The sequence below is a fragment of the Gymnoscopelus microlampas genome (genome assembly GCF_963454915.1).
Source record: "Gymnoscopelus microlampas genome assembly, chromosome: 17".
In the NCBI taxonomy this organism is placed as follows: Eukaryota; Metazoa; Chordata; class Actinopteri; order Myctophiformes; family Myctophidae; genus Gymnoscopelus; species Gymnoscopelus microlampas.
Genome location: NC_139954.1, coordinates 35,080,575 through 35,093,677, shown reverse-complemented (window position 1 = coordinate 35,093,677; position 13,103 = coordinate 35,080,575).

Genomic DNA, 13,103 nt, shown 5'->3' with positions numbered 1-13,103 from the left:
TAGCAGGCTAAGTTAACAGAACAAGTCAGAACCTCTGTGGTGCAGTGGTTTAGATACAGGACTTGTAATCAGAAGGTTACCGGTTCAAATCCAACCAGGACAGTTTCCAACCAATACCTGAATCTTGCACCTTTATCTGATCTTTCACTGAAGAGCGTGTAAGAGACCATAGAAAGTATGTACCGTGGTGGAGCAGTGGTTAAGATTCAGGCCTTGCATACTGAAGCTCCTGAGCTCAAATCCCGCAAGGATATCTCTCTCTCTCTCTCTCTCTCTCATGTCTATGGGAAAAATGAATGTGGCTGGAACGATAGAACCAGAAAATGACCGCCACTGCTACAGTATGCCCTATATCAAATAATTACCTGGACATGTTTCATTTTACCAACTGAAGAATTGAGGGGAAAAAAAGAGCAAGTAAAAAAAAAAAAGTTAAATATCTCCAAAAAAAAGCCTTGGCCTAAAAACGTTAAAGACCCCTGGTGTAGACAGTAATTTGAGCTTGATTGCTGAAAGTAGGCCTATATTCAAAAGAAGTTGTGTAGAAATTTACATTTTTTCCCACCCGTTAGTTATACATTTGTTTTACAAAGTTTAACCTAATAAATTTCATTTTGAAATGGAATTGATTTTTGAAGTTTGTTTCACCTCTCATATCATATTTCCTGTAGCCTAATAACCAATAATGAAAGTCAATAATTAAAGTAGCTACTCTTCTAATAATAAACAAAATGTGTAAAGTTTGATATACGGTGTTATAGCAGTTTGTGACAGCTGTGTATGTGAAGCTGGCCAACTGTCACATTTAACTTGCCCAGTTATGCTCAAATATGGCACAGGGAGTTTAATTACTTGCATTGGGTTCACAACAATAAAAAGGTTACACTGTTTAAAGTGCAAGGTGCAAAATTATTGTGAAACCCAAATTGAGCAATTACATTTGTCGACTACGCCACCTTTGTTTGAGGGGAGGGTCCCCTAAATATATCAACACTTCCTTCTAAGGCTACACACAGGTTCGAGCTAATACCAGGTAATGTTTCTGAGAACAACACAGTAAAACCTTGCTTGAGAGAATCTGACACGGAAACAGTTTGTATAAAAGGTAAGTACATTTATTGGTCCCTTGACATCGGCTTCTTCGCCATAAAATACACATAGAAAACCATAAATCAAATATACTACTAAAAATCCCTATCCTCCTATGACGTCAAATAAACTAACTAACATACAATCAAATACTACTAAAATCCTATGACAGTGGTGCATATTAGCAGAGTGCAAATACTAGCAAATCATGTGTTCCAAATTACTTCAGAAGTAAAGTGACAATGCTAATAAAGTGCTAAATACTCATCAAAAGGCATCAAAAGTTCAAGTGTCCAATGTGAGGGTTTGTAGCTTAGGCCAGGAATCTTTGTCATGCGCTCTTCACGTCATCGCCTGAAATGACAGAAACTGGAACCAGTTCATCTATTCATGGGTAATACATTGCAATGGCTCTGGGGTAGTGGTTATAAAAGTTAGCGTTGCGTGGTCAGGTACTTACTCCGGAGGCAGGAATTACCCTGCCTACTGATGGAGTTGCGGGTGCAACGCTATCGCCACTACCCCGCCGCTGTTCGCTCCAATTCCTTCTCCACTCCTTCTGGTGGTGCTCTCACTCGTCTGGCTCGCCCGTCCTCCGTCCCCTCCGACACTCTCTCGGTTCCAACAGCTCCTTCTCTCTGTTGTGCCTTCACCTCTCTGTATTCACAACCTTCCTCTCTGCTTGCTCTGCACCTCGAGCTCCGGTGGTTTCACCTTCACCTGGCTCAATACACATTTTAGCTCCAGTGGTTTGTCTTCACCTGGCTCTCACACACACCTCCTCTGTGTGTGTTCTCTCTTCTGTGTCTCTGCTTTGAATGAGGCCGCGCTCTCATTTATAGCGGGGAAGCTCCGCCCAGCTCTGCTCTCACTGGTCGCCTTTCGGGTTCGGTCATTGCCACAGCTGTCAGTGTTCAAGTACTCAGGGCAGTGGAATGTGACCCAGGGACCAACAACCAATTATTGCACATACAGAAACGAAAAATAATATAATGAAATCATCACACACATGCTTTAAGACTTTAAATATGATGAATGCACAAACAAATAAAATACAGAAAAATAATTAGCAATACCCCTTTTTCAACCCTGTCACATGTACAGTAAGTGAACACAGTCACACACATGCGCGTCCATGCGGAACCAGACAGACAAGGATTACCTGCCAAAGTTTGGCAGAGGTAGTCAAAAATAAAGAGTTCGAATGTGTTTTTATTGATGATGAATAGAAGTTTATTGAATGACTTGTAGATTTGGATTAAACACAGAAGAGAGAAACATTCCCTACCCCTCCCAAAAATGTCACATCCCTAATGACAGAGTGTGATGATCTAAAAATGTTTGATTTTCAATAAGTATTTGATGGACAGTAGAAGAAAACTGGAGGTCTGCAGCACAGCTGACACCTCATGCAGTAGTGCACTTCATGATGACTCCACCTTGGGACACACCATAAATTACCAAGATCATATCTTACTTATATCTTACTTACTCATATCTTTAAATTACCAAGATCATGGTCAAGCACACAGGAATCTGCTGCCAACCGCTCCCATCCGGAAGTTCTTTGGTAATGCCAACTCTGTTAGGACACAATATTGATGTATAAATGTTAGTCACATACCATGGTATTGGGTACATGGAGGTAACACTTCCTATGAAGCCCCCACACACACACACACACACACACACACACACACACACACACACACACACACACACACACACACACACACACACACACACACACACACACACACACACACACACACACACACACACACACACACACACACACACACACACACACACACTGCTGGGACTCGATTAAAACAAATAATCTAGTTCATTTGAGGCTTTGTTTTGTTAGTTGTTCATACATGATATTGGACAATAAGGTCAAAATTACTGCACGTGGAAAGGACCCCATCATTGCATGTAAAAAAAACCTGAACATTCTGAACACCGAATAGACTTTAAGGCCTAGGCTACACGTATATGGATCTTTTTCTGAACGCACATTTTGGTGTGCGTTTGGGCCTTTCAGCCACACGCAAACAGCGTTTTTGGCTGCTAAAACGGAGAATTTTGTAAACGGATAAATAAGTGAAGGTTTTCCAAAAGATCCGGTTCAGTGTCACACTCGCTTACTGTATGATGATGATTCCGTGAGAGTTGCATGTATCTAATCCTACAGCAGTGGTGGAAAGTAACTAAGCACATTTACTCAAGTACTACTTAACTACAATTTTTAGGTACTTTTAGTTTACTGGGGTGTTTACAATTTTCAATACTTTTACTTCTACTCCACTACATCTGAGAGGCAAATATTGTACTTTTACTCCACTACAATTATTTGAAAACTTTAGTTACTAGTTACTTTGCAGATATAGATTATTATATTACAAAACATACATTAACCACTTTAGCCCTATTTCATGCATAGGCTATTTGAAAATAGCCAATCTACAAGAGGGAGTTCCAGGGGGTCCCCAGCTAAATGAAAGGATAGATTAAAAAAAAGGATAAATAAAAGATAGTTAAAAAAAACAAATGGACCCCTACAGGTCTGTAACTCTGAGAGTGTACAAATGGAACCAAATGGACCCTAATGTCCATTTGGTTCCATTTGTACACTCTGAGTTAAATTAACATTGATTTAACAATATAAATTGGGGTCCCAGAGATAAAAAATGTCATTAAAGGGGGGTCCGTAGCCTAATGCATGTCAAACTGGGGGTCCTTGAAATTAAAATGGTTGAGAATCACATGCTAGAGCTGTAAAAAAAAATCCTCTCTTATGGGGGTCCCTGGCATATCCTTTCAGATGGGGATCCGTGGCCAAATATATATCAACGTGGAGGTCCTTGACCTTGGCACGAAAAAGTTTGAGAACCACGTACTGTATGGTATAGAAGAAGTAGGCTACTCATATATTGTACTTAAGTAAAAGTTTTTAGTTTTTGTTAAGTAAAACATTTGAGTAGCCTACTTCTTCCACCACTGCATGTATCTGATGATCCTACAGTAGGCAGTGCTGTGCAGCTGGTTGGTAATTGGACAGAGTCGGTCACGTTGTGGCTGAATCTGTCACAGCAGAGAGAGATGCTGCACCATTGTTCCCTCAGCAGCCGGAAGGAGCGTCTCTGTGTAGCGGCACTGGGACTGTTATAGATGCGACAATTGTGCCGGGTAGTCATTTATCTAGTCAAATCCTAATTGATGCGGACCGATCATCATTCAGCGCCCATGTTCTAATGATGCGTTATTCAGACATATTGGGAGATTTTCCGTACATGAAAAGTGTTTAATGGTCTGGAGAGAGATTTGAGAGTCTATTATTGAGAGCGATGTGTCTTGATTTGAACGGGCATTGTTGGTTATAGGCTACTGATGATACACGAAATGAACGGTAAGTGGCGAATATATTAGCCTACCATTTCATTAGATAGACATTGTTTAATTGGGGGAACATAGTGCAAAACAAGTGGTCACAGACGAACGCTATTGCGTAGTATTTGTGGGGTGTTGTAATATTTTTTCTTGCATTCACATCTTATACTTGACACTGACTTGTCCTTTTCTCTAACTCACTCTTACTGTATAGTAGGCTATTAGCCCTCAACTGTCACTCAGTGCTGATATCTCCTACAAAGTGTTCATATAATTGGGCATTGATGCAGATCTTTTTTTTTCCCTTCCATACATATTGTTGTGAATGGATTTCATTTTGTTGATCAAGCACTTCTCTCACAAATGCCTCTTGGGAATTCTACACGATTGTGTGTGTGTGTGTGTGTGTGTGTGTGTGTGTGTGTGTGTGTGTGTGTGTGTGTGTGTGTGTGTGTGTGTGTGTGTGTGTGTGTGTGTGTGTGTGTGTGCGCGCGCGCGGCGCTATCAGAAAAAGCCAGAGTGTAGAGGAGAGACAGAGAGAGAGAGAGAGACAGAAAGAGAGAGAGGGAGAGAGAGAGAGGGAGAGAGAGAGAGAGAGAGAGAGAGAGAGAGAGAGAGAATGAGAGAGAGAGGGAGTGAGAGAGAGAGAGGGAGGAGAGAGAGGGAGGAGAGAGAGAGTGAGAGAGAGAGAGAGAGAGAGAGAGAGAGAGAGAGAGAGAGAGAGAGAGAGAGAGAGAGAGAGAGAGAGAGAGAGAGAGAGGGAGAGTGCGAGAGAGAGAGAGAGAGAGAGAGAGAGAGAGAGAGAGAGAGAGAGAGAGAGAGAGAGAGTGAGAGTGAGTCCTCCTCGGTATGCCTTTGTGTATTTCAACTGAAGATGCACATGTGCGTTATGTCTTATGTTAGATCTACTACTCCGTATAGAAGCCAACTGGCTATAAAGCCTGAAACAACACTGTGAGGAGAGTATAGTGGCTGCTTCATGCAGATCCCTCCTGGAGACCAGGCAGCTGTGTCACTGTGTCAGGGACAGTGCATGCTCTCCTACTCCTGCTGCCTGGCTGATGGCTGGCTGCTGACTGGCTGCTGACTCCCCTGGGGCTGGATTCTAGGGCTATCACCCATTAAGACCAGGAACGCATCTGTGTGTCATTTTTAGATTTCTTTGGCTATTCAAAAATAGCAGATCTACAAGCTCATAGCGCGGCACCGAGTGTCGCGCTATGAGCTTGTAGATCTGCTATTTTTGAAAAAACGTGAAAATTCGTGGCAAAATTATTATATATTTTTTTCAAAGCAAACATTGGTAAAATATTTAGTTCCAGGAACCCCCAGAAGCAAAGATTTTAGTTATTTTGAGCAACTTTTCATGATTTTTCTAAAAATAGCAGATCTACAAGCTCATAGCGCGGCACTCTGAGCTTGTATATCTGCTATTTTTGAATAGCCCAACGAAATCTAAAAATGACACACAGATGCGTTCCCGGTCTTAAAGAGTTAAGATGACGATTTATCGTCGCTCAAATAATTGCGATTAACGATTTAATTGTGTTTTTGTTGGAATTGAACATTGGAGCAGAATAAAAACTTATTTTTTTTGTTTGCCTTTTAAGGCTTCATGATAAAACATTGCACAGGGGAGATATGACAAATAACTTAAAATATACAAAGAAATTACTGACTTAATAATTTTAAAAATAGCTGATCTACAAGCTTACAACGCGTCACAAACTTGAGCTTGTAGAGCAGCTATATCAGTTATTTCATTTGAAAATGAACATTTTTCAACATGGAAACAATTATGACGATTATGCAAAAATAATTGTGACTATCTCCAATAATTGCGATTGGACAATTATGTAATAATTGTGCCAGGCCTAGGATAGTGCATGCTCTCCTGCTGCCTGCCTGCCTGGCTGGCTGCTGGCTGGCTGACTCCCCTGGGGCTGGATACAGCTTTTACAGAGATAGAGAGAGACAGAGGAAATGCTCTGTCAATAATCCATGCGTTGTGAACTGCACTGATAAAAGACATGTCCCCTGATGAAGTTTGCCTTTTTCTTTTGTTATTATAACAGTACAAGTGTTGATTACCTTGAGAGCGGTGCATGTTATAACCGGCAGGGCTTGGTGATAATGGACAAAATAAAATATCACAATGTTTTTGGACAAAATATCACCATATATCGATATTGTGACGATAATTGTGACGATGACTATTGGTGCGTTCACACAATATTTACCCGATGAGATTAATAATGATAAATAATCATGTATGCTGTGATAACTAAGTGGGCTAGGTAAAGGCAAATGCTAGAACAGTCAGGCAAGTTGAGAAAATTACATCACTTTACTGTAATGCAGCCTTTAAAGGACATGTCATTATAGGCGTATTACAATATCCTTATCCGAGATGAGATCTAGTCTCATGTCACAGTGTCAATATTGCACAGTCCTAATTATTGGTAGCCTTTGTTAAGGGTATATATATATATATATACATTGACAATGATTTTGCCATTTTTGTTTCATTTAATTTTGGAACTTACTGTGTCATTGGCTGCAAAAATAACAATAAATATATTTCTCTTTTGTTACAGAATAGAGAGAGTTTGGTGCAGCGTAACATCTTTAACTTCAGGTAAGACACTGCCTTGTATCAAATTTATGGTCCGTCGTACTACGAAGGTGTCGCACTCCGAACATAGCAGATCTACAAGCTCACGACGTGTTGCATCTACGACCTGGAACGCATCTGTGTCATTTTTTGATTTGAGCTAAAAAGCATTATTTTACACTTTGGCTATTCAAAAATAGCAGATCTACAAGCTCATAGCGCGGCACCGAGTGCCGCGCTATGAGCTTGTAGATCTGCTATTTTTGAAAAATCATGTAAATGTGTGCACATCTATGAATATATATATTATTTTAAGGACATTTTTAACTCAAATATTTGCTTCTGGGGGGTCCCTGGGACAAAATATTTTGAGATGGGGGTCGCCAAATACATATCATTTTGGGGGTCCTTGACATGAAGAAGTTTGAAGAACCACTGATATAGAAACATACGTTTTTCAGAAAACTGTGAAGGTTTTAAAAAACAGGCGGAAAAAAATGTATTATTCGCATGAAGAATTCACCCCGGTGTATAAGGACCTTTAGGATTTAGAAGACATTTATAGAATCGGCTTCAGGTCTTAATGGGTTAAACACCATGGTATGACACTGTCTGTCTTTGTAAAGCACTGATATATTCAATGTGTGACTGGGAGACAGACGGAGTTTAAAAGCTTACAGAACTGTTTGTGGCGCTGCCACAAAAGACCCTCTGATAACAAGATGTGATTTGATCTGGATGCAGACAACATTGTTCAGTCAATACAAACAGACTTCGGCAATGCTCTAGTCATACTGGATTATACTACATAATAGATACCTCTCATATCTCAGTGATAAGAAAAAGACAGCAACCAATGCTAGAACACTCAGTATTCTGTGCTTGACAGAGTACACAATTTTTATGGCAACCTATATCATTTATGTCATGTTAAAATATAATGTAAGATATACAGTACAGTAAATGTAAATAAAACTCACTTTTCTCCACTCCACTATCAATCTAATTTGATTTTCACAAAAAAAGGATATAATTTTAAGCACTGTCAATGCTGTGCCTTGAAATCAGTCTTAATTGTGTCTGACGACCTAAACCATCAATTTAGTCTAATCCCAATGAACTCTGTTGTTGAAATGATCAAATTGACAGTTTATAAATAAAGAAATAGTCACCCTGCCGCCCCATGCAGTAATGTTTGAACATTGTGCAGATACACAGCAAAATGTAGTTCATGTGGAATCTATCTGAGTTGTAAATTTAATAGATAAATCACAGTTTTTACTTTCTTATCAATCATACAATTGTTACACGGCAAAGGTCATGCAATTTGATGTCAGTCTTTTTGGCTAGAGTGGGGAAGCCATGCTGTGCCATTAAAGTGGAAATATTACACACAAATATTTTTATTTTGTGTAATAGGGTTCATTTTTTACCCTCTCAGAGTTAACCCATTAAGACCTGAAGCCGATTCTACAAATGTCTTCTACATCCCAATAGTATTCTGAAAAAAAAAAACGTATGTTTCTATATCAGTGGTTCTCAAAACTTTTTCATGTCAAGGACCCCCAAAATTATATGTATTTGGCCACCGACCCCCTCTCAAAATGTTTTGTTCCAGGGACCCCCAAGAAGCAAAGAATAGAGTTAAAAACATTCGCTTTAAACAATATATACTCAAAGATTTGCACACATTTTCACGATTTTTCAAAAATAGCAGATCTACAAGCTCGTAGCGCGGCACTCGGTGCCGCGCTATGAGCTTGTATATCTGCTATTTTTGAATAGCCAACGTATAAAATAGTGGTTGCTTTCCCGGTCTTAATGGGTTAAAGTGGAGATATTAGACAAAAATATTTTATCTTGTGTAATAGGGTTAATTTTTCACCCTCTCAGAGTTAAATGAACACTCTGGATTTGACTGTGTATATTTGAATATGGCAGCATGTCTCATTATCCAGCATTGGATTCTTTTGTTGTTCCTCAAACCAGAGTCTCTTTTGTCACATAAGGGAAGGAAGACCGTTCTTGTGCTGTTGCACAAGCATGCACACATGAACTGCACACACGTGTGTGTGCGCACACACACTCACACACAGCCCCATTCCATCTTTGTGATTGAGATCTGAAAGGTGAAGGGGGAAGGGGAGGGTGGCGGGCGGGGGCGGGATTTACCTCTCTTATTGTAGCGGTGTATTTTGTCTTCGTCAATCCATCCGTTTGCCTATCCAATTTATCAGCGCTCCGTCCTCATAGGAATAGGATTTAATTAGTACACGTGGCTTAGAGTGTAAAGGACATCAAGACATTAAGTGAATTATTTACTGGGTGCAAAACAGGATCATTAAAAGCGGGTTTATTTGAATGAATGAATCTGCCGTGCTTTGGTATACATACTGTAGGGACAGATGGCTGAGGCTCTGTAACAATGAATGTGGTCCATTAAAGATTCACACGAGAGGTGGCATTGGCTTAACAGCACAGGTTAGAGTCTCACGGCATGACTCCGGCGCGGGTGACTAGTCTAGCACACAGAGGTTCACACTCAGAGCCAAATCAATTCACTTTCCTTTTATGTGGGAAATGACAAGGATTCACGGCTTTAAACTTGACCTGGAGGTCCAGTCAGATTCACTCTAAAGGTCAACATTGAACAGTTCTTTGTAGAGATAAGTAAATGGACCATGCTTTACATTGTCGGTTCATGTATTTCTTTGATCAGCTGGAATGTTTCTGCTTTATATAATGCTTTGCCTCAGGAGCACTATAAAGCACAGACACGAGAGAAAACAGCAGCGGGCCCTTTTAGCTTCCCGCAGTTCCCATTCTACGTGTTCTAAATCATATTTTCCCTTTGCAAACACTGAATTAGAATTATAACATCAATTAAATATTGCAGGGTAGTGTGAACTAATATCCGCCTTTGCGATTACAGAGCAACTTTGTCCGTCTCAGTCGGAATCATGGTCCCAATTTAGATGCTTTAGATGTGACTGGGTTTGTGTGGCGGCTCATTGCCGGCTGAGCTCTGGGCTTTCATGGTGTAGGATCAGACTCTCAGGAGATGTTGCCATGACATCTACTTGGAATGTTCTGTGTGGCTCCAGCTAATTAACTGCTAAGAAAAAAAAATGCAGTTTTTTTTCTTCTTCATATATCTTAGTTTGACCCGCCAAAATACCATTTAAAATATATAGTCTTTTTAACCTATATCTTATTATATACACACACACCCACCCACCCACCCACGCACGCACGCACGCACGCACGCACGCACGCACGCACGCACGCACGCACGCACGCGCACACACACACACACACACACACACACACACACACACACACACACACACACACACACACACACACACAGTATGTGTATGTATTTTAATTAGATTTTTATTTTTATTCATTAATTCATTCACTCATTCCTTACATATGATAGAAAATAATTCAAGAACATGTATATTTCATGTGGCTAATGAGGGGACAGAATCTATATTAGTATATGGTGTAGCATCACTTTTTCAGTCAGAAAATACAGTATTTTTCTCAACCAGCGATTCCCATAATGGCCCTGGATTGCTTGCCATGAGTGCTATCGCTATGGTAACCAGTTTTAATGTTGGGAACATTCTACAGTAATCACTACTGGGACCTTTGGATCAAATCACTCAAGCCAAGACAAGGTTTCCCACATACCAAACACCAGTGCACCCCCCCCCCCCCCCCCCCCCCACACACACACACACACACACACCCTGATTACATACATTTTGCACCTCTATAATAGTCCAATACAATTATTAACTTGACATTTAATGTAGGGATGCAACAGTGAAAAAATTTTTTTAAACAAATCTATCAATATTTTGGCCATTACATTATAGGTGAGGTGACAAATAAATATCAATAGTGAAAATAGCCTATCTACAAGCTCATGCGTTGTGAGCTTGTAGATCTGCTACTTTCACTATTTGTGCACGACACCATTGTGCGGCTAAGTATGAAATGCAAATGAAATTTGATTATTCACAAAGGTTATTGGTAGAATAATTCAATAGTTGCCGTCCTAATTTAATGTACAGTAAACCTGAAACAGGTATTTTCACAAGGTATACAGTACTACGCATTAGCAGTAACAGCACTTCCAAAGGGTTCTGTTTGCCTGAGTCTGGGTTAATGGGTTCGTAGAAGGGTTTTATTTGGCCAGAGAGAGTGATTAAGTGACAGGCAGCCTGTGAATCGTGATATTGTAGTCTCACAGACTAGGCTATACAATGAGCACAAAAAGCCACAGAGACACAGTTAGATTGTTTTATGAAATAATAATCAATATTTCCCAAGCTATTTACATTTTATGTCACAATACTGTTACTCAAGGATCACAATGTGGCTTTAATTCCCAAACCCTTAATCTACACGTAATAAAATCCAAAGTAAATGGTCAATATAAATAATCTGTACATGCAATATTTTGTCTTTGAAATTTACCGATTTGTGCTATTATGTAACATCCAAACACGACTGTTTAATTTAATTGGTGCTTCAAAGTTTATGTACATGCTTATAGTAAAACTTGACGACCTACTGTACAAGATCTGGGCATTCAAAACTACCCATTTCTTATGTATAAGCTTATGTATAACCTTCAATAATAATTGTATCCAAATAGCAGAATCTCACTATCATTTTATTCTCAGCTAAATATTCTTGACCACGATTAGGGAAAGACCAGACAATGGGTCAAAGCAGTTTTCCATAATTTCTAACCCTAACCTTTAAAAAAAAGAACCATACACCTTTAAACCATTAAGGCCTGAGGTTCCGATTCTACAAATGTCTGTTTTGAAAAAACGTATGTTTCTATGTCAATGGTTCTCAAACTTTTTCATGTCAAGGACAGCAACATTATATGTATTTGGCCACAGACCCCCATCTCAAAATATGTTGTTCCAGGGACCCCCCAGAAGCAAAGATTTGAGTTACAAATGTTTGCTTTAAAAAATATATATTCAAAGATTTGCACACATTTTCTCGATTTTTCAAAAATAGCAGATCTACAAGCTCATAGCGCGGCACTCGGTGCCGCGCTATGAGCTTGTATATCTGCTATTTTTGAATAGCCAAAGTGCCATTACATTAGCATAGTTTTACAATGGTAGTACTGTAATGGTAGTAATGGCAGTGTGATGGTAGCAATGTCAGTTGCAGAAAATAACTAAATCAGTTCATTTCGACGAGCGAGTCGCACCACGTAATATAAATTAGTTTTAGAGTGCAAACTGAATCACTCACTGATCCCCCTCCATCATTTTTTTCTGACAAAGTATCGCGTGTCGCTTTGTTGTTTTAACATTAGTGTAATTCTCCTTACAAACGTATCCAGGTCTGGCCTACTTGGTGAATGTTCTCAGATAATGGTGCTAATGTTTCGCATATGAAATGTGTCTAGATCCTCAACAGATACTGGCTATATATAAATGATAAGTCTTGTCTGCAGAATGTGAACCCCACATCCCACCGCTTCCCCCAGCCTGTGTGTGAGATGAAAGCAGACCCCCGTCTCAGACTGAGATGCTTTGGCAGCTCTGTTTCTGCCAGCAAACGGGGCTTCTACGAACTTTCAGGTGGCATGGGAAAATTCAGTCATAAATAAAATAAGAGAGCCATGAATTATTCAGGTGAGCATTGTGATTGACACGAGGGTGAAAGTACCTGATTATGCCTCCAGTGTGTGTGACTCGAATTACAGCGAATCAAAACAATAGTTGGAAATGTGGGGCTGCTGCTGAGTTCTGTGCTTACTTTATCTGCTTCAGTGTGTTTTGATCACAGCTTTCCCTCTGTTTTCTTTTCTTAATAGAGAAGCTGAATGAGATAGTGTATGTGAATGAGACTCAATTCAAATGAGTGAATGTATCAAGCGGCACTGCATAAAATGTCATTAGAAGTATTGTAAGCATATATTCCAGTACAAGTATACCATAACCCTTTAAGACCTGAAGCC